The sequence below is a fragment of the Pristiophorus japonicus genome, chromosome 9 (genome assembly GCF_044704955.1).
Source record: "Pristiophorus japonicus isolate sPriJap1 chromosome 9, sPriJap1.hap1, whole genome shotgun sequence".
Lineage (NCBI taxonomy): Eukaryota > Metazoa > Chordata > Chondrichthyes > Pristiophoridae > Pristiophorus > Pristiophorus japonicus.
The window spans coordinates 222,217,443-222,242,416 of NC_091985.1; the positions used below are offsets into that span (position 1 = coordinate 222,217,443).

At 45.2% G+C, this 24,974-nt stretch overlaps 1 protein-coding gene and 1 pseudogene across 5 annotated transcripts in view; both read right to left on the bottom strand.

The window, feature by feature from the left end:
* Positions 1–24,974, bottom strand: part of LOC139273777 (zinc finger protein 239-like) — a 65,584-nt gene that overhangs the window by 22,525 nt on the left and 18,085 nt on the right. For 3 of the 5 annotated variants that reach the window (XM_070890862.1, XM_070890863.1, XM_070890864.1), the window contains exons 3-4: positions 6,767–6,844; positions 1,674–1,760 (exon numbers count right to left, since the gene is read on the bottom strand). The gene's annotated coding sequence lies outside the window, so the exon portion shown is untranslated. Of the gene's footprint in view, positions 1–1,673; positions 1,761–2,541; positions 2,624–6,766; positions 6,845–24,974 lie in introns of those variants that run through there. The other 2 variants (XM_070890866.1, XM_070890865.1) reach the window with 2 other exon arrangements.
* Positions 21,260–24,974, bottom strand: part of LOC139274159 (zinc finger protein 850-like) — a 360,216-nt pseudogene continuing 356,501 nt past the window's right edge.

Consider the following 24,974-nt stretch of genomic DNA (forward strand, 5'->3'; position numbering starts at 1 on the left):
ACATTGGAACTGGAGGAGGCCATTCAGTCCCTCGAGCCTTTTACATAAGGAACAGAGGGAGGCCATTCAGTCTCTCGAGCCTGTTACATAAGGAAGAGGGGGAGGCCATTCAGTCCCTCGAGCCTGTTACATAGGAACAGTAAGCCATTCTGCCCCTCGACTCTGTTACATTAGAAACTGGAGTAGGCCTTTCAGCCTTGGAATCTGCTTTACAGGAATAGATGGATGCCATTCAGCTGCTCGAACCTGTTACAAATGAATAGGCAGCCATTCAATCCCTCGAGATTGTTGCATAGGTACAGGAGGTGGGCATTCAGAACCACAGCCTTGCTATAAAGGAATTGGTGGAGGCGATGCATCGACTGGATACTGTTACACAGGAATAGAGGAGGCCATCCATCCTCTGGAGCCTTTCACATCGGAACAGGAGTAGGCCATTCAGCCCACCGAGAATGTTATAGGAACTGGAAGAGGCCAATAAGCCAGTCGCACATGTTATATTGCAACTGGAGAAGGCCACTCATCCCATTTAACTTATTACACAGGAACAGGAGGTGGCTGTTCAGCACCGAATGTTGTTAGACAGGAGCAGGATGAGGCTATTCTTTCCCTCGAGCCTGTTACATTGGATCAGGAGGATGCCATTCAGCCCTTCCATTCTGTTATATGGGAAGAAGTGGAGGTCATTCAGCCTCTCTAACATTAGAAACACGAGCAGACCACTCAGCCTTTGATTCTGTGACATGGGAACAGCAGAACGTTTTTCATCCTCTTGAGCTTCTTACATTAGGAACAGGAGACGACCCTCAGTCCCTCGGGTCTGTTACATAGGAACAGGAGTAGGTCAATTCCACCCCTCGGAACTGTTAACCAGGAACAGGATGTGACCATTCAGCCCCTCGAGCCTGTTACAGAGGAATTGGAGAAGGCCATTCAGCCCCTCCTGCATGTTATATAGGAGCAGGAGGAGGTCATTCAGCCCCTCGAGCATGTTGTATAGGAACTGGGGGAAGACATTCAGCCCCCAAGCATGTTTAATTCAGATCATGAGCAGGCCATTCAGCCCTTTGAACCTGTTACATAGGAGAAGGAGAAGGCCATTCAACCCGTTGAGAATGTTATATAGGAAGAGGAGGAGGCCATTCAGCTCCTCGAGCCTATTACATTAGGAACTGGAGAGGGCCATTCAGCAACTGGAGTTAAAAAGCAATAGGATGACACAATTCTGCCCCTCGGGTCTGTTACATTAGGAATAGGACAAGGGCAATCATCCCCATGGGATTGTTTCATGGGTACAGGAGGAATGCATTCAGCCTCTCAAGCTTGTTACATCGGAACTGGAGGAGGCTATTCAGCCCCTGGAACCTGTTACATAAGAACTAAAGGAGGCCATTCATCCCATTCTAACCCAATACAAGGTACCGGGGAAGGTCATTCTGCCCCTAGAGTTTGTTACATATGGATAGGAGGAGGCCATTAAGACCCTCGTGTTTATTACATTAGGAACTGGAGAAGGCCACTCAGTATCTTCAGTCTGTTAAATTAGGAACAGGAGGTGGTCATCAGCCCCCTCAGGCCTGTTACACAGGAATAGGAGGAGGCTATTCAGCACCACAAACATGTTTAATTCGGATAACCTGTCTGTGTATCCGCACACTGTGATCGGTACCTACTGTGTGAGAGAAGGAGCTGGTTGCACTGTTCCTTATGTCTCAGGTGGAGGAAACTTCACATTTGTTCCGGTTCCTTCAATTCCTTGCCTGTAGGAAGAAAAGGTATCTCTGATCATTCAAGAATAGGAGAGGTAGAAAAGACTAAAGTGATGAATGTAATCGTTCAATTAATATTCATTATGAACATTCACAAAGGGAAGCCAGCGATACAAACAATGTCAGTGTCTGACTCCACTGCAGTACTGCAGTACTCAGCTTCTGCACACCAAGTGTGTTGGGCAGATTTACAGCAATTTACTGACATCCAGATATAACCCAACCCCTGCCCTGCTTCAGGAATGGGACGACCCGATGGGGCACGGACTTTTACACAGCTCAGATTGCTACTTCCCTCTCCCAGGGCACTAACCGTTCAACCAAAAACAAAGAGCCGCCATTTAAAACATGTCCTTCACGTTTCTCACCCGGTGCCTGCAATAGATGCTCCTTGAATAAATCCTCAGTGTCCGGCTCTGCTTCCACTGCTCGCTGTCCAATGACAACAAACACGGTGAGACTGGAACTAAAGCAGGAACGTTCACTGCTGGTTTGCAGGGAGAAAGCAGCAATGATTGTCAACAGCAGATCCTTCCCATTCTGTCTCCCTTACCCGGGACACACGCTGTCCACACACAGCCCGAGAATGGCCTCTCCCTTCCCCCACTCACTCCACGCACTGAGACCAGTTCTTGCTCCACTCCGCCTGTTACACAGAGACTCCGACTCCCCCTGAACTTCCCCCGGACTCAGTGCTGATCTCTGAGCCCATCTGCGGACACGCTCCCAAAGCGATGTGCTGCTGTAAGGAGGCTGCTGCTCGCTGCCTTACCCCGGGGCCGCAGTGTCTCCATTCCTGGCTGTTTAAACCATCATCTTCCGCTCACTGAGTGAATGGCGCTCACAGGCAGGGCTGGGGGAGGGGAGGGCGCATGCGCTCTTCTGCTCACTGGAAATCGACCCACGGGCCGGGGCTTATCCGCGCACGCGCAGCTCGCTGCAATAATTCAGCCGTTAAAAATCAAAGTGAACTTTTCCCAATTTACTTTTATCAGAATCTGAGCAAAGGAACTGGGCCTGGGGGGCAAGGACAGAGAATGTTTAAAGCTGTAAATGGAAAAAGAGCCGTGTTTGTAGCTTGAATGGCGGGAAATTCAACAGCGGTCCTAACATCCAACCAGAGAGTGAAGCTGCTTATGAGAATTCAAAACTAAATCCAAAGCTGGAACTGCAAAGGTTCACAAACACACTTGTTAAGGAAATAATTACAGTAAATTGAGTCTAAAGTGTGATGCGCTTGTGCAGCTCTTTCAGAGAGGTTGTGGGTGGCTCTTAAAAGAGCCGTTCTGTTTGGGGTTTGTTGGATCAGAACAGCGAGGAGTTTTACTTGGAGCTGGTGTACTTGGTCACCGCCTTTGTTCCTTCCGACACAGCGTGCTTGGCCAGCTCCCCGGGCAGCAGCAGGCGCACTGTGGTCTGGATCTCACCGGACCTGATGGTGTCGGATTATGGTATGTGAGTGTGTATTTTATTCTGTACCTATCTATCTCTGGTATATGAGCGTGGCGTTTAATCTGTACCTGTCAGTTACTGGTATATGATTGTTGGCATTACTCTCTACCTCTCAGTTTCAGTTATGTAATTGTGGGTTTTAATCTGTACCTGTCAATCCCTAGTATTTGGTGTGGTGTTTATTCTGTACTCGTTTGTCTCTGGTATGTGAGTGTGGGTTAATCTGCACCTGTCAGCTGCTATGTGAGTGTGGGTTTATTCTGTACCTCTCGGTTCTGGTATATGAGTGCGGGTTTAATATCTACCTGTCAGCTTTTGGTATGTGAATGTGAGGTGTAATCTATATGTGTCAGTTTCTGGTATATGATTGTGGAATTTACCTGAACCTGTCAGTTTCTGGTATACGAGTGTGGGTTTAATCTGTACATATCAGTTTCTGGTGTATGAGTGTGGGGGTAATCTCATGTATCAATTTGTGGTATGTGAGTGTGGGATTTATCCTGTACCCGTAAGTTTCTGGTATGCAAGTGTGGGTTTTAATCTGCACCTGTCAGTTTCTGGTAAAAAATAGTGTTGGTTTAATCTGTACCTGTCAATTTCTGGTATGTGAGAGTGGTTTTAAGATGTACCTTTCAGTCTTTAATATGTGAAAGTGGGAATTAATCTGTACCTGTCAGTTTCTGCTATTTGAGTGTTGGTTTCTGGTCTATATGTGGGCTTTAATCTGTAACCATCAGTTTCTGGTAAAAAGTGTGTGGTTTAATCTGTACCTGTCAGTTTCTGGTCTATGAGTGTGGGTTTTAATCTATACATTAATCTGTACCTGTCAGTTTCTGCTATTTGAGTGTTGGTTTCTGGTCTATATGTGGGCTTTAATCTGTAACCATCAGTTTCTGGTAAAAAGTGTGTGGTTTAATCTGTACCTGTCAGTTTCTGGTCTATGAGTGTGGGTTTTAATCTATACATTAATCTGTACCTGTCAGTTTCTGCTATTTGAGTGTTGGTTTCTGGTCTATATGTGGGCTTTAATCTGTAACCATCAGTTTCTGGTAAAAAGTGTGTGGTTTAATCTGTACCTGTCAGTTTCTGGTCTATGAGTGTGGGTTTTAATCTATACATTAGTTTCTGGAGTGCAAGTGTGGGTTTTATTCTGTATATTTCAGTATCTGGTATATGAATGTGATACATAGAAAATAGGTGCAGGAGTAGGCCATTCGGCCCTTCGAGCCTGCACCACCATTCAATAAGATCATGGCTGATCATTCCCTCAGTACCCCTTTCCTGCTTTCTCTCCATACCCCTTGATCCCCTTAGCCGTAAGGGCCATATCTAACCCCTTCTTGAATATATCCAATGAGTTGTTTCAATGGTGAAACAGCATTTGATCCTACCGCTCCATGTGGCTGTAAGATTCACAATGTAACTCAGCCACTTCGGATCACTGTTGGACTGACAGCTTCTGCCGCCTGTGATAATAGGATTGAGGCCAGTTCTGTGTCTCTGTGCTCTGTGAGTGATAATGTTCTTGTTGTATGCGAGAAGGAGCTGCCTGCATGTTTCTGTGTGTTCCGGGTGGAAGAAATATCACATTTATACTGGCTCAATGAAGTATTTTGCTTTGAGAATAGTTATGATATGGACAACTGATGGGGAAAATATAAAATAAAGTTGTAATGAATGTATATGTTTATAATAAAGCAAAGTATCTGGAGAGAGGAAACCGTGATACAAACGGTGTCCTTGTCTGACCTCACTGCAGTACAGTGGCACTCAGATTTTCCACACCAGGTGTGTAGGACGGTTCTACAGAAAGTTATCAGCATCCAGACACAACTCAAACCCAGCACTGGTCCATGAATGGGATCACCCGATTGATACAATCGAGGTTTATATCTTCCACTCCCAAAGGACTACCTGTAAAATTCTGAATCGCTTTCTGGATTATAACCACAGGTACCTGGGCTGTACAACAATTGTTCTCAGTCTATTGGAACCGAGTTAAGGGCCTGTGCAGGCAACAGAATGTCACAGAGCCCAGATCCTGATGTATCTGAGGGAGCAACAATGCATCTCTCAATCACCTTCAACATGGTTCTGGAGAACTCAACGCACCAAAACAAAATTACCAAATTTGAAATGTCCACTTTCTGTCCTGGTGCCTGCAATAGATACACTTTGTGACACTCCTCACAGCCTCACTGTCAGGCTGTGTTTTTACTGTTCAATGTCCAAGAAGAGCAGAAACTGAGATTGGGACTGAATCAGGAACATTTACTACTGATTTTGTGAAAGAAAGCAGCAATGATTTGAAAGCGTGCGGTGATTAACTTTCTCCTTTACCTTACACTGTACACACACAGCCCGGGATATCTCCGCTCCCTTCCCCCACTCACTCCATATTCCCGAACTACTTCCTGCTCCATTCTGCCTCTTACAAACAGCCCCCGATTCCCCGACACAAAGCCCATCTGTGGACACAGTCCCAATGCGATGAGCTGCTGTAAGGTGGCTGCTGTTTGCTCCCTTACTCGGGCCCAGGATATCTCCGCTCCCTGATGTGTTCAACGATCATCAGCCCAGCACAGAGGAAACGGCAGCCGCTGACAGAGCTGGGGGAGGGGAGGTCGCATGGGCCCTTCCCGTCGGTTTAAATACTGGGCGGGGAGAGGGGGGCAGGGGGAATGCTGGAACGTGAAGCCTGGAGGCGGTTCTGGAAGCTCAGAGGCCGCTGTCTCTACTCAATCTGTCACCCTGTATTGTTCAGACTATGGGATGTGAGTGTGTTTTACACTGTATAGTTCAGACTATGGGATGTGAGTGTGTGTTTTACACTGCATAGTTCAGACTATGGGATGTGAGTGTGGGTTTTACACTGTATAGTTCAGACTGTGGGATGTGAGTGTGTGTTAAATTTTATATGAATGGAAAAGCCAAATGTTTAAAAGAAGAGAGACTCGTAAATGTAGTTATTCAGGGGGATTTGAGTGTCATTGTACAGGAATCACATATAGTTAACTTGCAGCTACTGCAAGCAATTAGGAAGGTAAAGTATATGTTGGCCTTTATTACAAGGGGTTTTGAGTATAAGAGTAAAGAAGTGTGGCTGCAATTATGTAGGGCTTTGGTGAGACCACACCTGGATTACTGGGCAGTTTTGGTCTCATTGCCTAAGGAAGGATATTAGAGGGGGTGCAACATTGAATCCTGGGATAGAGAGATTGAGTGAAATGCACCTATACACTCTGGAGTTTAGAAGAATGAGAGCTGAGCTCATTGAAACCAAGAAAAAAATCTAAGAAGGCTTGACAGGGTAGATGCTGTGAGGATGTTTCACTTTGCTGGATAGTCTAGATCTACGGGGTCATAGTCTCAGGATAAGGGATCAGACACTTAGGACTGAGAATTGGGATCACCCGATTGATACAATCGAGGTTTATATCTTCCACTCCCAAAGGATCACTGTGGGACTGACAGCTTCTGCTGACTGTGACAATATGATTGAGGTCAGTTCTGTGCCTCTGCGCTCTGAGTGATAATGTACTTACTGTGTGTGAGAAGGAGCTGCCTGCACTGTTCCGGGTGGAGGAAAGATCACATTTATTCTAGGGGTGAAGTATTTTGCTCTGAGAATAATATGAGAAAAATATTAGGTACAAGTCATGGACAGGTGCCCGTAGACTATAACAATAAAATTATAATTAATTGTTTCTTTATAATAAAATAAAGTATCTGGAGAGGGGAATGCGCGATACAAACAGTGACATTGTCTGACCTCACTGCAGTACAGCGGCACTCCAATTCTCTCACCATCATCATCATCATCATCATCATCATAGGCGGTCCCTCGAACCAGGATGACTTGCTTCCACGTGAGTTCACAGATGTTTCAATTAAGGACCTGATATTCCAGTCCTGACTCCAATTGAAAGGGTCGAAGATGCCTGTGCGTGGATTTTTTTAACGTGTGGTGACCATTACACATCAGCCACCACACGGGCTTGACAGAGCTAGGCCTTTATCCAGTGGCAAGGGTTGACCAGGACTGGAGACCTGCTCGGCTGCACAGACCGAGTGCGCACAGACCCAGTGTGGGCTGGCCTGTGCTGCCCCTGGGCCCTCGACCCTCATTCTCTGCACTTCCGCCACGATCTTTGTGACCAGTCTGCCATGTGGGACCTTATCAAAAGCTTTGCTAAAAGATATATACACAACATCATATGCTTGGCCCTTAGCAACCCTCCTATTACCTTCTCGAAAAATTCAATCAAGTTAGTTAGACACGACCTTCCTTTAATAAATCCGTGCTGACTGTCCTTGATTAATCCGTGTCTTTCTAAGTGAAGATTTATCCTGTCCTTCAGGACTTTTTCCAATAATTTTCCTACCACTGAGGTTGGGCTGACTGGTTTGTAATTACTCGGTCTATCCCTTTCTCCCGTCTTAAACAAAAGTACCACATTAGTAGTCCTCCAGCACCATATCTAAAGCCAGAGAGGATTGGAAAATGGTGGTTGAGCAGTTATAATGAGGGATGTTCAAGAGGCCAGAATTTGAGGAGCAAGACATCTTGTGGGGTTGTGAGGCTGAAAAAGATTACAGAGATAGGGAGGAGCAAGACCATGGAATGATTTGTAAACAAGGATGAGAATTTTGAAATCGAGGCTTTGTTTAACTGGGAGCCAATGTAGGTCAGAAAGCACAGGAGTGATGGGTGATCTTGACTTGATGCGGCGGGTTAGTACATGGGGGGCTACTGAGTTTTGGATGGCTTCAAGTTTACGTAGTGAGGAATGTGGAAGGCCGGCCAGGAGTGAATTGGAGTAGTCAAGTCTGGAGGTAACAAAGACATGAATGAGAGTTTCAGCAGCACAAGAGCTGAGGCAGGGGCAGAGGCAGGGAATGTTATGGAAGTGGAAAAAGGCGATTTTAGTTATGCCACGGATATGTGGCTGGAAATTCATTTCATGGTCAAATATGACACCTAGGTTGCGAGCAATCTTGTTCACCCTCAGATTGATGCTAGCGAGAGGGATGGAGTCAGTGGTTAGGGAACACAGTTTGTGGCGGGGACCAAAGATAATGGCTTCGGTCTTCCCAATATTTAATTGGAGAAAATTTCTGCTCATCCAGTACTGGATGTCGGACAAACAATCTGACAATTTAGATACCAAGCATGGGTCGAGACAAGTGGGGGAGAGGTAGAGCTGGGTGTCGTCAACGTACATGTAGAAACTGACTCCGGGTTTTCAGATGATATCGCCAAGGGGCAGCATATAGATGAGAAATAAGAGGGAAACAAGGACAGATCCTTGGGGGACACCAGAGGTAACAATGCAGGAGTGGGAAGAGAAGGCATTGCACGATATTTTCTGGCTACGATTAGATGGGCAAGAATGGAACCAGGCGAGTGCAGTCCCATCTCGTGGACATTGGTGGAGAGGTGTTGGAGGAGGATGGAGTAGTCAACTGTGTCAGAGGTGCAGCAGAGGTTAGAACCTAAAGCAAGTTTTCCACTAGATTAACAGTGACTCCAATCCACTTATGTTATGTTATAAGAACACAAGAAATAGGAGCAGGCCATTCGACCCCTCGAGCCTGATCCACCATTCAATATCATAGCTGATCTTCTACCTCAACTCCACTTTCCTCATATCCCTTCATCCCTTAATATTCAAAAGTGTATCAACCTCTGTCTTGAATATACTCAAAGATTGAGCATCCATGGCCCTTTGGGGTAGAGACTTCCAAAGATTCACCACCCTATTTATTCTCATCTCAGTCCTAAATGGCCGATCACTTATTCTGAGACTGTGACTCCTGGTTCTAGACTCCCAGCCAGAGGAAATATCCTTCCTGCATCAACCCTGTCCAGCCCTGTAAGGATTGTGCATGTTTCAATTAGATCATCTTTCATTCTTCTAAACTACAGAGAATATAGGCCTAGTCTACTCAATCTCGCCTCATAGGACAGTCCCACCATCCCAGTAATCAGTCTGGTGAACCTTCTTTTCTCAATGGCAAGTATATCCTTTCTTAGGCAAGGAGACCAAAACTGTACACAATACTTCAAATGTGGTCTCACCAGGGCAGTATGTAATTGCAGTAAGACATCTTTACTCTTATACTCAAATCCTCTTATAATAAAGGTCAACAAACCATTTGCTTTAATTGCTTCCTGTCCCTGCATGTTAACTTTCAGTGATTCATATACATGGCCACCCAGGACCCTCTGAACAACAGCATTTTCCAATCTGTCAGCATTTACAAACTACTCTGCTTTTCTATTTTTCCTACCAAAGTGGATAACATCACATTATATTGCATTTTCCATCTTCTTGCCCACTCACTTAGCCCATCTATATCCCTTTGAAGTTTCTTTGCATTTTGCATCATCCTCACAACTTACATTCCCACCTAGCTTTGTATCATCAGCAAACTTGGATATCATCCAAATCATTGATATAGATTGTGAATAGCTGGGGCCTAAGTCCTGATCCTTACGGTACCACTCCACTAGTTACAGCCTGCCAACCCGAAAATTACCCGTTTATTCCTACTGTTTTCTGTCTGTTAACCAATCCTCAATCCATGCTCGTGTCCATAGTAAATGACACAAGGTTAGCCCGCTGGATAGAACCTCGGGCGCCCTGAGCTTGATCTCCGGTGTCTCCAGTCCTGATTGCCCCCTTACATCAGTCTCCCCTCACTTTTATACCCTGCAGTGATCCATCTCTGGCACCTGACTCTTCTTTGTCTTCTCTGCTGGGTTTGGGCAGGAAGCTGGGAAAAGACAGCTGAACTTCTCTAATCTTTACAAGGACACTTTCCCTGGTTCCCAGCAGTTACTTTTCTTCAGTAATTTTCCCATTATCCCTAAACTCCCCTGCCTGCTGTTAGTTGTTATTTCTTATAGTTTCATAATTATAGGTATAAACATCACACATTATAATCTAACCTATTCTATTACTCACTCTGGTTTAAGTTTATATTGTCCTGTACTATTTTATGATTTTAGAACCAATCCTCAATCCATGCGCGTATATTACCCCCAATCCTATGAGCTCTAATTTTGTTTAATTATCTCTTGTCGAATGCCTTCTGAAAATCCAAATACACCAAATCCACTGGTACTCCTCTTATCTATTCTGCTTTTTACCACCTCAAAAAACGCTAACAGATTTGTCAAACATGATTTCAGTTTTATAAATCCATATTGACGCTGTCCAATCCTATTATTATTTTTAATAGTGCCCTGTTACCACATCCTTATAATAGATTCTAGCATTTTTCTTACTACTGATGTCAGACTAACCGGTCTGTGGTTCTTTGTTTTCTCTCCCCTCCTTTCTTAAATAGTGGGATTATATTTGGTACCTTCCAATCTGCACAAAGGGAGCGAGAGCGAATGAGTGAGAGGAAGATTGACACGGAAGGGAGAGAGAGCTGGATAGAGTGAGATCAAACAGACAGCAAAGTAAGTAAGACAGAGAGAGACTTAAATCAAAAATGGGGAGTGGGAGAGACAGAATGAGGCAGAGAAAGAGAGGAAAGGAAGAGAAGGTATTGGCCAGGATGGCAAGAGAGAAGAGAATGAGGTAGAGAGAAGAGAGAGGGGCGAAAGAGGTAGACTGAGAGCATAGCAGAAAGAGGGACAGAGAAACAGAGATTAGAAAGGTGGAAAAAGTGAGAGAGAGTGAGGCAGAGAGAAATGAGAGAGGTAGAGATCTTATTGAATAGCGGAGCAGGCTCGAGGGGCCAAATGGCGTACTCCTGCTCCTATTACTTATGTTCTTAATAGAGCAAATGTGAATTAGAGAGAGAGAGAGAGAGAGAGAGAGAGAGAACAAGGTGGGGGGAGAGAGAGAAATTGAGAAAGAAACAGATGGAGATATGAGAGTGCTTCTTCGGCAGCCCCTCCCAAACCCTCGACCTCTACCATCTAGAAGGACAAGGGCAGCAAGCACATGGGAACACCACCACCAGCACGTTCCCCTCCAAGTCACACACCATCCTGATATGTAAGAATATCACCGTTCCTTCGTCGCTGGGTCAAAATCCTGGCACTCCCTCCCTCATCATCATCATCATAGGCAGTCCCTCGAATCGAGGATGACTTGCTTCCACGTCAATAAGTTCACAGGTGTTTCAATGAAGGACCTAATATTCCAGGTCCCGTACTACATGTTGAAGGTTGAAAGATGCCTGTGCGTGGATTTTTTTTAACGTGTGGTGACCGTTGCACACCAGCCACCACACGGGCTTGACAGAGCTAGGTCTTGGTCCAGTGGCAAGGATTAACCAAAACGACTGAAAACCAGCTCTGCTGCACGGACCTAATGCGCACATATGTCGCAGTGTGGACGGTCCGTGCTGCCCGTGGGCCCTCGCCTCTTCTGGTCCCCAAACTCACACCTCTCCTCGGCCCCGATCATGTTCCTCTACAATCTCTCGCCGCTGCTTCACCCTGACCTCGCAGCTCCACCACACGGACTGCAACGGTTCAAGAAGGTGGCTCACGACCATCTTCTCAAGGGCAATTACATATGGGTAATAAATGCTGGCCTTGCCAGCGAAGCCCACATCCCATGAACGAATTAAAACAAAAGTCACCTTCTCTTTTCAAGAGGAAGAGACCCAGCCTGTTCATCCTTTCCTAATAGGCATAACCTCGCATTTCTGGTATCATAATTGTAAATCTAATTTCCACCCTCGCCAATGCCTCTATATCCTTTTTATAATATAGAGATGTACCCAGTACTCCAAATGTGGTCTAACCAAGGTTCGATACAAGTTCAGCATAACTTAGCTACTTTTCAATTCAATCCCCCTGGAAATAAACCCGAGTGCTTGGTTTGCTCTTTTTAACGGCTTTATTAACCTACGTCGCTACTTTTGGTGATTTTTGCATTTGTATTCAGAGATCACTTTGCTCTTCTGCCCCATTTAGATTCTGGTTTTCCAACTAATATGTGACCTCCTTATTTCTGTTACCAAAATGTAATACCTCACATTTATCAGTGTTGAAATTCATTATATGCCAATTCTGCAAGTATATTAATGTAATAAGACATGTAGTACAGCACGGATTAGATACAGAGTAAAGCTCCCTCCACATTGACCGTTCAAACACTCCGAGGGCATATATAACACGGGTTAGTGACAGAGTAATGCTCCCTCTGCACTGTCCCAGGTCATATATAGCACGGGCAAGGTACAGAGTTAAGTTCCCTCTACATATATAGAGTAAAGCTCCCTCTATATTCTCCATCAAACACTCCCAGGCCAACTACAGCCTGGTTTAGATACAGAGTAAATCTCCTTCTACACCCTCCCAGGGCAGTTTCCAGTGGGCTTCCACAGGGCTCAGTAGCTGGTCCCTTGCTTTTTGTGAGATATATAATCAATGATTTGGACTTGAGTGTAGGAGGTATGATTAAGAAGTTTGCAGATGATACAAAAATTGGCCCTGTGCTTGATAATGAAGAAGCAGTAGACAGCAGGAAGGTATCAATGGACTGGTCAGGTGGGTAGAACAGTGCCAAATGGAACTCAATCCGGAGAAGTGTGAGGTAATGCATTTGGGGAGGGCTAACAAGGAAATGGAATACACAATAAATGGTAGGACAATGAGAAGTGTAGAGGGACAAAGGGACCTTGGAGTGCATGTCCACAGATTCCAGAAGGTCGCAGGACAGGTAGATAAGGTGGTTAAGAAGGCATACGGGATACTTGCCTTTATTAGCCGAGGCATAGAATAGAAGAGTAGGGAGGTTATGCTTAAACTGTATAAAAAACTACTTTGGCCACAGTTAAGAGTACTGTGTGCAGTTCTGGTCACCACAGTATAGGAAAGATGTGACTGCCCCAGAGAGGGTAGAGGAAATTTACGAGGATGTTGCCTGGACTGGATAATTTTAGCTATGAGGAAAGATTGGATAGGCTGGGGTTGTTTTCTTTGGAATAGAGGAGGTTTACGAGACCTAATTGGAGGTGTATAAAATTATGAGGGGCCAAGATAGAGCAGATAGGAAGGACCTATTTCCCTCAGCAGAGGGTTGAATAAGCAAGGGGCATAGATTTAAAGTAAGTGGTAGAAGGTTTAGAGGGGATTTGAGGAGAAATATTTTCACCAAGGTTGGTGGGGGTCTGAAACTCACTGCCTGAAAGGGTGGTAGAGGCAGAAACCCTCATAGCATTTAAAAAGTACTTGAATATGCACTTCAAGTGCCGTAACCTACAAGGCTATGATCCAAGAGCTGGAAAGTGGGATCAGGCTGGAAAGCTCTTTGCCAGCAAGCACAGACATGATGGGCCGAATGGCTTCCTTCTGTGCTGCAAATTTCTATGATTCTCTGATCGCAAGGCTCGGAGAGGCGCTCTTGAAGGTATGGGGAGCTCGGACTTGTCCGTGGGAGTAACAGACGGCAAGAGAACTCAAATAATCCCGAGCAATGCGGTGTTAGTCGTGGCTCAGTGGTAGTCTCCGAGTCAGTAGGTTGTGGGTTCAAGTCCACCCCCAGAGCATGGAGCATAAAATCTAGGCCAACATTCCAATGCAGTGCAGAGGGAGCGCTGCACTGTCGGAGGTGCCGTCTTTCACATGAGGCCCTATAAGAGCATAAGAAATAGGAGTAGGAGTAGGCCATTTGGCCCCTCGAGTCTGCTCCATCATTCAATAAGATCATGGCTTATCTGATCTGATCTGATCTTGCCTTCAACTCCACTTCCCTGCCCACTCCTCATATCCCACGACTCCCTTATCGTTCAAAAATCTGTCTATCTCCACCTTAAATATATTTAATGACCCAGCTTCCACAGCTCTCTGGGGCAGAGAATTCCAAAAGTTCATGTTCCTCTGAGAGAAGAAATTTCTCCTCATCTCCATTTTAAATAGGCGACCGCTTATTCAGAAACTATGACCCCTAGTTTTAGATTCCTCCACAGGGGGAAACATCCTCTCTGCGTCTACCCTGTCAAACCCCCTCAGAATCTTATACGTTTCAATAAGATTATCTCTCATTCTTTTAAACTCCAATGAAGAGAGGCCCAACCTGCTCAACCTTTCTTCATAAGACAACCCATTCATGTCAGGAATCAACCTCGTGAACCTTCTCTGAACTGCCCCCAACGCAAGTATATCCCTCCTTAAATAAGGAGACCAAAACTGTACGCAGTACTCCAGGTGTGGTCTCACCAACAGTGTAGCTGTAGCAGGACTTCCCTACTTTTATACTGCATCCCCCTTGCAATAAAGGTCAACATTCCATTTGCCTTCTTAATTACGCTGTACCTGCATGCTAACTTTTTGTGCATCCTGTACAAGGACCGCAGATCCCTCTGTATTGCAGCATTTTCTAATCTCTCCCCATTTAAATAATAATTTGCTTTTTTATTTTTCCTACCAAAGTGGATTACCTCACATTTTCCCACATTATACTCCATCTACCAAACTTTTTCCCACTCACTGAGCTGATCTATATCCCTTTGTAGATTATTTGCGTCTTCCTCACAACTTGCTTTCCTACTTATCTTTGTACTGCAAAAGTTTCTATAGATATGTAAAGAGAAAAAGGTTAGTAAAGACAAACATAGGTCTGCTGCAGTCAGAATCAGGGGAAGTCATAACGGGGAACAAAGAAATGGCAGACCAATTGAATAAGTACTTTGGTTCGGTATTCACTAAGGAGGACAGAAACAACCTTCCGGATATAAAAGGGGTCAGAGAGTCTAGTAAGAAGGAGGAACTGAGGGAAATCCTTATTAGTCGGGAAATTGTGTTGGGGAAATTGATGGGATTGAAGGCCGATAAATCCCCAGGGCCTGATGGACTGCATCCCAGAGTACTTAAGGAGGTGGCCTTGGAAATAGCGGAAGCATTGACAGTCATTTTCCAACATTCCATAGACTCTGGATCAGTTCCTATCGAGTGGAGGGTAGCCAATGTAACCCCACTTTTTAAAAAAGGAGGGAGAGAGAAAACAGGGAATTATAGACCGATCAGCCCGACATCAGTAGTGAGTAAAATGATGGAATCAATTATTAAGGATGTCATAGCAGCGCATTTGGAAAGAGGTGACATGATAGGTCCAAGTCAGCATATTTGTGAAAGGGAAATCATGCTTGACAAATCTGCTGGAATTTTTTGAGGATGTTTCCAGTAGAGTGGACAAGGGAGAACCAGTTGATGTGGTATATTTGGACTTTCAGAAGGCTTTCGACAAGGTTCCACACAAGAGATTAATGTGCAAAGTTAAAGCACATGGGATTGGGGGTAGTGTGCTGACATGGGTTGAGAAATGGTTGTCAGACAAGAAGCAAAGAGTAGGAGTAAATGGGTACTTTTCAGAATGGCAGGCGGTGACTAGTGGGGTACCGCAAGGTTCTGTGCTGGGGCCCCAACTGTTTACATTGTACATTAATGAGTTAGACAAGGGGATTAAATGTAGTATCTCCAAATTTGCGGATGACACTAAGTTGGGTGGCAGTGTGAGCTGCGAGGAGGATGCTATGAGGCTGCAGAGTGACTTGGATAGGTTAGGTGAGTGGGCAAATGCATGGCAGATGAAGTATAATGTGGATAAATGTGAGGTTATCCAGATTGGTGGTAAAAACAAAGAGACAGACTATTATCTGAATGGTGACAGATTAGGAAAAGGGGAGGTGCAACGAGACCTGGGTGTCATGGTACATCAGTCATTGAAGGTTGGCATGCAGGTACAGCAGGCGGTTAAGAAAGCAAATGGCATGTTGGCCTTCATAGCGAGGGGATTTGAGTACAGGGGTAGGGAGGTGTTGCTACAGTTGGACAGGGCCTTGGTGAGGCCACACCTGGAGTATTGTGTACAGTTTTGGTCTCCTAACTTGAGGAAGGACATTCTTGCTATTGAGGGAGTGCAGCGAAGGTTCACCAGACTGATTTCCGGGATGGCAGGACTGACATATCAAGAAAGACTGGATCAACTGGGCTTGTATTCACTGGAGTTCAGAAGAATGAGAGGGGATCTCATAGAAACGTTGAAAATTCTGATGGGTTTAGACGGGTTAGATGCAGGAAGAATGTTCACAATGTTGGGGAAGTCCAGAACCAGGGGTCACAGTCTAAGGATAAGGGGTAAGCCATTTAGAACCGAGATGAGGAGAAACTTCTTCACCCAGAGAGTGGTGAACCTGTGGAATTCTCTACCACGGAAAGTTGTTGAGACCAATTCACTAAATATATTCAAAAAGGAGTTAGATGTAGTCCTTACTACTAGGGGAATCAAGGGGTATGGGCGAGAAAGCAGGAATTGGGTACTGAGGTTGCATGTTCAGCCATGAACTCATTGAACGGCGGTGCAGGCTCGAAGGGCCAAATGGCCTACTCCTGCACCTATTTTCTATGTTTCTAAGTATCATCAGCAAGTTTAGCTACATTCACTCGGTCCCTTCATCCAAATCATTAATATAGATTGTAAATAGTTGAGGCCCTTGCATTGATCCCTGTGGCACCACATTCGTTACAGTTTGCCAGCCTGAAAATGACCCATTTATCCCTACTCTCTGTTTTCTGTTAGTTAGCCAATCCTCTATCCATGCTAATATATTACCCCAAATCCTGTGAGCTCTTATCTTGCACAGTAACCTTTTATGTGGCACCTTATCGAATGTCTTCTGGAAATCCAAATACACGACATCTACTGATTCCCCTTTATCCACCCTGTTTGTTACATCCACAAAGAACTCCATTAAATTTGTCAAACATGATTTCCCTTTCATAAAACCATGCTGACTCTGCTTGACTGCATTATGATTTTCTAAATAATGGACTCCAGCATTTTCCCAATGACATATTAGTCTAACTGGTCTACAGTTCCCCGCTTTCTGCCTCCCTCCATTCTTAAATAGGGGAATTACATTTGCTACTTCCCAATCTTCTGGGACCTCTCCAGAATCCAGGGATTTTTGGTCGGTTACAACCAATGTGGCCACCATCTCTGCAGCCACTTCTTTTAAGACCCTAGGATGCAGGCTATTAGGACCAGGGGACTTGTCCACCTTTAGTCCCATTACTTTGCCTAGTACCTTTTCTCCCTAGCGATAGTGATTGTTTTAAGTTCTCCCCTCCCAATAGCCCCTTGATTATCAATTATTGAGATGCTTTCAGTGTCTTCTACAGTGAAGACCGATACAAAATATTTATTCAAATTCTCTGCCATTTCCCTGTTTCCCATTATTAATTCCCCAATCTCATCTTCTAAGGGACCAACTTAGCTACTCTCTTCCTTTTTATATACCTTGCTAGTTTACTCTCAATCTATTCCCTTTTTTTTCCATCGTCCGTTTTCGTTGCTATTTTCTAAAAAGTTCCCAATCTTCTGGCCTTTCATTAATCTTCGCAACATTATATGCCTTTGTTTTCAATTTGATACCATCCTTTACTTCTTAGTTAGCCACGGATGGTTCATCCTTCTTAGAGTCTTTCTTTCTCATTGGAATATATCTTTGCTGAGTTATGAAATATCTCCTTAAATGTCTGCCACTCCTTATCTGTCTTACCCTTCCTTTGTAATTGCCTTTATTTTTCAGGGCACTATTTTGAGACCCAAGTTTCTCACCCTCAAACCGAATTTGGAATTTTACCATGTTATGATCACTCTTCCCAAGAGGATCCTTTACTATGAGATCATGAATTAATCCCAATCTCATTACACATTACCAATTCTAAAATAGTCTGCTCCCTGGTTGGTTCCACAGCGTATTGTTCTAAGAAAACATCCCGAATACACTCTATGAACTCTTCCTCAAGGCTACCTTTTCCAATTTGATATGTTTAATCAATATAAAGATTAAAATCATCTATGCTTATTGCAGTACCTTGCTTATAAGCCTCCATTATTTCTTGATTTATATGCTGTCCTTCAGTGTAGCTATTGTTAGTGGGCCCATAGACTACTCCCACCAACTTCTTTCCCTTATTATTTCTTAGCTCCACCCAAACTGATTCTACATCTTGATCTTCTGAGAATCAGAACCATCTGACCTCTCAAGTGGGCTTAAAAGATTGCATGACGTTATTTCAAAGAAAATAAATCTCTCCGGTGTCCTGGCTAACATTTATCCCTCAACCAACATCACTAAAACAGAGGCCGTGAAAGGCACATTATAAATACAAAGGAGAAAAGGAACAGGACATCAATTAGTCTCCTCTTGGAGAAATCAAGGAATCGACTCACTGTATGTAGGAAACAAAGCTGATTTATTTGATCGTTGTTTGACAGAGGGTGCAGAAAAGATTTACAAGAATGATTCCAGGGATGAGGGACTTCAGTTACATGGATAGACTGGTGAAGCTGGGGTTGTTCTTCTTAGATCAGAGAAGGTTGAGAGGAGATTTGATAGAGGTGCTATAAAATCATGAGGGGTCTGGACAGAGTAGAGAGAAAATATTCCCATTGGTGGAAGGGTCGAGAACCAGAGGACACAGATTCAAGGTGATTGGCAAAAGAACCAAATGCGACATGGGAAAAAACTTTTTTTTAAAGCAGCGAGTGGTTAGGATCTGGAATGCACTGCGTTAAAGGGTGGTGGAGGCAGATTCAATCGTGACTTTCAAAAAGGGAATTGGATAAGTACCGGAAATAAAACATTTGCAGGGCCACGGGGAAAGGGCGGGGAGTGGGACTAGTACTCTGAAGTACTCTTGCAGAGAGCCGGCACGGGCTCGACGGTCCGAAAGGCTTCCTTCTGTGCTGTAACCATTCTATGATTCTATGATATCCAGAAAATAAAACTCCAGCCCAGTTATAGGGATTAATTATGCCAGGGACAACAAACCCCAACTGTCCGAGTGAACATGGTTGAGTCCTGGATGTGATTAACGGCAACAGTAACAGCAGAATCCAACCTCTGCAGTCACTTGTGAACTCGATGTGTCAGCGAAATTGATGGGATTGAAGGCCGATAAATCCCCAGGGCCTGATGGACTGCATCCCAGAGTACTTAAGGAGGTGGCCTTGGAAATAGCGGATGCATTGACAGTCATTTTCCAACATTCCATTGACTCTGGATCAGTTCCTATCGAGTGGAGGGTAGCCAATGTAACCCCACTTTTTAAAAAAGGAGGGAGAGAAAACAGGGAATTATAGACCGGTCAGCCTGACCTCAGTAGTGGGTAAAATGATGGAATCAATTATTAAGGATGTCATAGCAGCGCATTTGGAAAGAGGTGACATGATAGGTCCAAGTCAGCATGGATTTGTGAAAGGGAAATCATGCTTGACAAATCTGCTGGAATTTTTTGAGGATGTTTCCAGTAGAGTGGACAAGGGAGAACCAGTTGATGTGGTATATTTGGACTTTCAGAAGGCTTTCGACAAGGTTCCACACAAGAGATTAATGTGCAAAGTTAAAGCACATGGGATTGGGGGTAGTGTGCTGACATGGGTTGAGAAATGGTTGTCAGACAAGAAGCAAAGAGTAGGAGTAAATGGGTACTTTTCAGAATGGCAGGCGGTGACTAGTGGGGTACCGCAAGGTTCTGTGCTGGGGCCCCAGCTGTTTACACTGTATATTAATGATTTAGACGAGGGGATGAAATGTAGTATCTCCAAATTTGCAGATGATACTAAGTTAGGTGGCACTGTGAGCTGCGAGGAGGATGCTATGAGGCTGCAGAGTGACTTGGATAGGTTAGGTGAGTGGGCAAATGCATGGCAGATGAAGTATAATGTGGATAAATGTGAGGTTGTCCACTTTGGTGGTAAAAACAGAGAGACAGACTATTATCTGAATGGTGACAGATTAGGAAAAAGGGAGGTGCAACGAGACCTGGGTGTCATGGTACATCAGTCATTGAAGGTTGGCATGCAGGTACAGCAGGCGGTTAAGAAAGCAAATGGCATGTTGGCCTTCATAGCGAGGGGATTTGAGTACAGGGGCAGGGAGGTGTTGCTACAGTTGTACAGGGCCTTGGTGAGGCCACACCTGGAGTATTGTGTACAGTTTTGGTCTCCTAACCTGAGGAAGGACATTCTTGCTATTGAGGGAGTGCAGCGAAGGTACACCAGACTGATTCCTGGGATGGCGGGACTGACCTATCAAGAAAGACTGGATCAACTGGGCTTGTATTCACTGGAGTTCAGAAGAATGAGAGGGAACCTCATAGAAACGTTTAAAATTCTAATGGGTTTGTGGATATCTGAACGGAATATATGGAATTAAGGACAGTAAAGTAAACGGGATATATGAAAATGTATAAGCCATGGAAGAATAGCTGGGAGAATGTCAGATTGCAAATAGTGCAACATCAGCATAGCTAACAGTCTTTCTCAAGGTTTCAAGTCACTAATCCTGCCAATAACATCTAATTGTAACATGAATAGTCACACCACTAGATTGGAACATTTAGAGGCAATGCTTGAGCTTTCAAGAAAAACATCTCATATAGATTGACTAATGAGTGGCTGAGTTAGACTGTCAATCCATTTGTATTTTGTTATCTGATTTCAAAACTGTATAACTGTTAACGCTTTACGATGTAACTTCACCTATCCGTAGGGAGTGTGTACGCTCTATCCAGAGAATATATCTTCTGTCTGATAGGTCTTACTGGCCGGTAATAAAGACTGCTTTGTTCAAAGCACAAGAGGTATTCGACTCAGTAATTTTACTGAACCAGATTGAGGTAAAAGAATCCAGGAATTTACAGGTTTAGACAGGTTAGATGCAGGAAGAATGTTCACAATGTTGGGGAAGTCCAGAACCAGGCGTCACAGTCTAAGGATAAGGGGTAAGCCATTTAGGACTGAGATGAGGAGAAACTTCTTCACCCAGAGAGTGGTGAACCTGTGGAATTCTCTACCACAGAAAGTTGTTGAGGCCAATTCACGAAATATATTCAAAAAGGAGTTAGATATAGTCCTTACTACTAAGGGGATCAAGCGGTTGGCGAGAAAGCAGGAATGGGGTACTGAAGTTACATGTTCAGCCATGAACTCATTGAATGGCGGTGCAGGCTAGAAGGGCCGAATGACCTACTCTTGCACCTATTTTCTCTGTTTCTATGTCAGCAGGGTAGATAAACTAGTGAAGCCCTTCCCACACTCGGAGCAGATGAATGGCCTCTCCCCAGTGTGAATGCGTTGGTGTGTCAGCAGGTTGGATGAAAGAGTGAAGCCCTTCTCACACTCGGAGCAGATGAACGGCCTCTCCCCAGTGTGAGTGCGTTGGTGTTTCATCAGATCATTTCTGCTTTTATAGCTCTTTTCACAGTCAGAACTCTTACTGGTGTGAACAAGTTGGTGTTCAGTGAGGTGGGATGAACGAGTGAATGCCTTCCCACACACAGAACAGGTAAAAGGTCTCTCCCCGGTATGAATACGCTGGTGAGCATGAAGCTCGAATTAATTAGTGAATCCCTCTCCACACGTAGAGCAGATGAATGGCCTCTCTCCTGTGTGAGCTCGCTGGTGACTCAGATGATGAGATGATTTAGCAAACCGTTTCCCACATACGGGACAGATGAATGGTCTCTCCCCAGTGTGAACTCGCTTGTGTTCAATGAGGTGTGAAGATGCAGTGAATTTCTTCCCACACACGGGGCAGGTGAACGGCCTCTCCCCAGTGTGAACTTGGTGGTGTTCAGTGAGGTGGGATGAACGAGTGAATCCCTTCCCACACGCGGGGCAGGTGAACGGCCTCTCCCCGGTGTGACTGCGTCAATGAGTTTCCAGCGCAGACGGGCAATTGAATCCCTCCCACAGTATCCACATTTCCACGGATTCTCCATGGTGCAGGTGTCCTTGTGTCTGTCCAGGTGTCCTCGTCCACACACAGAACACGTGTACGGTTTCTCCCCGCTGTGAATGGTGTGATGTTTTTTCAGGCTGTGTAACTGGTTGAAGCTCTTTCCACAATCAGTGCACTGGAACACTCACTCGGGTGTGTGTGTCTCGGTGCTTTTCCAGTCACACTGATGTTTGAAATCTTTTCCCACAGACAGAGCAGACAAACGTTTCTCCTTTCACATTCAAAGGCCGATGATAGTCAAGTGAAGCGAGTGACTTTGTCAGGTCTTGATATAATTGGTTCGAGTTTCCTGTCTGTAAATCCTCCTCTTCTAATATCCTGTCAAAGGTGTTTACGAAAGTCAGCACTGGAAGTGCAGGATAGAAATTGACAATCCTACTTTGTATGGAACATTCTTTCCTCGCTTGTTCCCCCAAAGCTGTAAATTCCCATCCCACACACTCTCCCTCCACCCTGTGCTGAAATCCAAACTTATCGCACCACCTCCATCATTTCTTTCTTCCATCTGCAATTTTCTCACTCCCTCTTCTCTGGTTGGCTTCAGTTCTACATCCAGTCTGTGCAGACTGAGCATAAATGAGGAATGATTTTCTCTCCTGGTCACTGGGACCCTAAAGCCCCGCCCGCCCTCTGCTCCTGTACCAAGATGGCCGCGCAGGCGCCCTGATCCTGTCCAAGAATTTGGCTAGTTACCCCGAGCAGTCGGGTCTATCACCGCGGGTCAAACATGGGGCCTGCGGGCTCATATTCGGGACCTGGGGCCTACACCAGGTGTTTATGAAGCTGCCCAAGCCCACCCAGGGGTCTAATTCCTCCACTGAGCCCACAAGTTCCTACCGACTCGTGGAACGTCTCTTCCGCCTCAGACCACCTCCACCACTGGCACTGCGCCTGCTCAGAGCACAGCCCGGTCCCGTGTCTGGGCTCCTGGTGTCATTGATAGAGCACTTTACCCCTGCGCGGGGGATTCTGGCTACAGAAGTAAACGTCGCAACATTTGGTAGTGAAATGGATTGATTCAGGACAGACAGCAGGGATTATTGCAGGAAATAACAGTGCAGTGAGAAAGGAAATGCAGTGGATGTTGTGTAGATGGATTGTCAAAAGGTGTTTGATAAGGTGCCGGACAGGAGGCTTGTTGATCAAATTAAGGCTCACAGTATTAAAGGGAGTGGGGCCGCGCGGAGAGGAAGTTGGGTAAAGGGCAGAAAACAGAGAGTAGTGGAATGGATGTTCTTCAGACTGGAGGGATGTAAATAGTGGTGTCCTCCAGGGTCAGTGTTGGGACCATTGCTCTTAATATAGAGAGAGGATCTGGGCTCGGGAATAAGCACAAGAATTAGAAGCAGGAGTAGGCCATTTGGCCCCTCGAGCCTGCTCCGCCATTCAAAAGATCATATTGATTCATCAATTGATCCACCGCTACGAAAAACAATAAGAATAAAACCGGACGGACCACCCGGCATCGACCTCCGCACCGGCTACGGACCCGACAACGGCACACCCAGCCCAGTCTTTCTCATCAACATCTGGGGACTTGTGCCAACATTGGAAGAGACGGCCCAGACTAGTCAAGCAACAGCCTGACATAGTCATACTCACAGAATCATACCTTTCAGCCAATGTCCCAGACTCCTCCATCACCATCCCTGAGTATGTCCTGTCCCACCGGTGGTGGCACAGTAGGAAACAGTCAGGAGGGTGTGGCCCTGAGAGTCCTCAACATAGATTCCGGACCCCATGAAGTCTCCTGGCTTCAGGTCAAGCATAGGCAAGGAAAGCTCCTGCTGATTCCCACCTACCGCCCTCCCTCAGCTAATGATACAGTACTCCTCCATGTTGAACACCACTTGGAAGAAGCACAGAGTAGCAAGGTGCACAGAATGTACTCTGGGTGGGGGACTTCAATGTCCATCAGGACTGGCTCGGTAGCACCACTACTGACCGAGCCAGCCGAGTCCTGAAGGACATAGCTACGAGACTGGGCCTGCAGTAGGTGGTGAGAGAACCAACACGAGGGGAAAAACCTACTTGCTCCCATCCCTTCGGAAAGGGCACGAGTGGGAGCAGTGGCAAGCCTATAATGGGCGTGAGTCAGCCGAGCAGCGGGACTTCGGAAAGGGCGCGAGAGTGGGAGCAGCGGTAAGCCTACAAAGGGCGTGAGTCAGCCGAGCAGACAGCCGAAACAGCACCAAGTGACCTGGGAGGATAAGAAGTAAAAAGATTCAAAATGTGATGTCACAGCAAAGCAGGGAAATGATTGGTTGGTCAGTTTTTCTCTCTTTTCTTGGGCATTGGTTTAAATTAAGAGCTGGGATTAAAAATCTAAACTTTCAAAACGTGAAAACTTAATTAATTAAATACATTAGAGATGGCAGGGCAGGCGATGTGTTACTGCTGCTGCATGTGGGAGCTGGTTGACCCCATTGAGGTCCACGATGACCACATTTGCAGTAAGTGTTGGCTGCTCGAGGAACTTCGGCTCTGCGTTGATGAGCTGGAGTCCGAGTTGCAGACACTGCGACACATCAGGGAGGGGGAGAGTTACCTGGACCCTGTGTTCCAGGAGGCAGTCACACCCCTTAGATTAATTAATTCAAATTTGGTCATGGTTAGGGACAGGAGGGTGTGACTACGAGCGAATGCCTTGGTATAGGAGGCCATTCAAGTGGGGGGAGTAAAAAGAAATGCTGCAGTGGTAGGAAACAGTATAATTTCGGAGATAGATACTGTTTTCTGCAGCTGTGAATGTGTGAAAATGTATAAGCAATAGAGACAGTGAAGTGAACAAAGGAATAATGGAAAATAACTAAAAGAATGTCGGACTGCAAATATTACAACATCAGCAGAATTAACAGACTTGCTCAAGGTCTAAGTTACTAGTCACGCCAGTAAAATTGTAACATTTACAAGCAATGTGTGAGAAAGCTCTTTGTGGAAAAACAGTTGCTGTAACCACTTGCCCGT